This window comes from Mandrillus leucophaeus, unplaced genomic scaffold (assembly GCF_000951045.1).
Source record: "Mandrillus leucophaeus isolate KB7577 unplaced genomic scaffold, Mleu.le_1.0 Scaffold692, whole genome shotgun sequence".
NCBI lineage: Eukaryota > Metazoa > Chordata > Mammalia > Primates > Cercopithecidae > Mandrillus > Mandrillus leucophaeus.
Genome location: NW_012107497.1, coordinates 1,962,489 through 1,963,752, shown reverse-complemented (window position 1 = coordinate 1,963,752; position 1,264 = coordinate 1,962,489). Strand labels below are relative to the sequence as shown.

Below are 1,264 nucleotides of genomic sequence, written 5' to 3'. Positions count from 1 at the left end.
AAAGATCAAAAGAGACAAAGAAGGCCATTACATAATGGTAAAGGGATCAATTCAACAAGAAGAGCTAGCTATCCTAAATATATATGCACCCAATACTGGAGCACCCAGATTCATAAAGCAAGTCCTTAGAGACCTTCAAAGAGACTTAGACTCAAACACTATAATAATGGGAGACGTTAACATCCCACTGTCAAAATTAGACAGATCAAAAGACAGAAAGTTAATAAGGATATCCAGGAACTGAACTTGGCTCTGCACCAAGGGGACCTAATAGACATTTACAGAACTCTCCATCCCAAATCAACAGAATATACATTTTCTCAGCACCACATCACATTGCACTTATTCCAAAATTGACCACATAGTTGGAAGTAAAGCACTCCTCAGCAAATGTAAAAGAACAGAAATTATAAAAAACTGTCTCTCAGGTCGCAGTCCAATCAAACTACAACTCATGGTTAAGAAACACACTCAAAACCGCTCGACTACATGGCAACTGAACAACCTGCTCCTGAATGACTACTGGGTACATAATGAAATGAAGGTAGAAATAGAGATGTTCTTTGAAACCAATGAGAACAAAGATGCAACACACCAGAAACTCTGGGACACATTTAAAGCAGGAAATTTATAGCACTACATGCCCACAAGAGAAAGCAGGAAAGATCTAAAATTGACACCCTAACATCACAATTTAAAAAACCAGAGAAGCAAGAGCAAACACATTCAAAAGCTAGTAGAATGCAAGAAACAACTAAGATCAGAGCAGAACTGAAGGAGATAGAGACACAAAAAAAACCTTCAAAAAATCAGTGAATCCAGGGGCTGGTTTTTTGAAAAGATCAACAAAACTGATAGACCGCTAACAAGACTAATAAAGAAGAAAAGAGAGAAGAATCAAATAGACACAATAAAAAATGATAAAGGGGATATCACCATCGACCCCACAGAAATAAACACTACCATCAGAGAATACTATAAACACCTCTATGCAAATAAACTAGAAAATCTAGAAGAAATGGATAAATTCCTGGACACATACACCGTCCCAAGACCAAACCAGGAAGATGTTGAATCCCTGAATAGACCAACAGCAGGCTCTGAAATTGAGGCAATAATTAATAGCCTACAAACCAAAAAAAGTCCAGGACCAGACGAATTCACAGCCAAATTCTAGCAGAGGTACAAGGAGGAGCTGGTACCATTCCTTCTGAAACTATTCCAATCAATAGAAAAAGAGGGAATCCTCCCTAACTCATTTTAT

The 1,264-nt window shown here is 37.7% G+C and overlaps 1 protein-coding gene across 1 annotated transcript in view; it reads right to left on the bottom strand.

The window, feature by feature from the left end:
- Positions 1–1,264, bottom strand: part of LOC105555622 (dystrophin) — a gene marked incomplete at its 3' end in the record, with an annotated part of 1,920,295 nt that overhangs the window by 1,160,754 nt on the left and 758,277 nt on the right. The window lies entirely within an intron of this gene.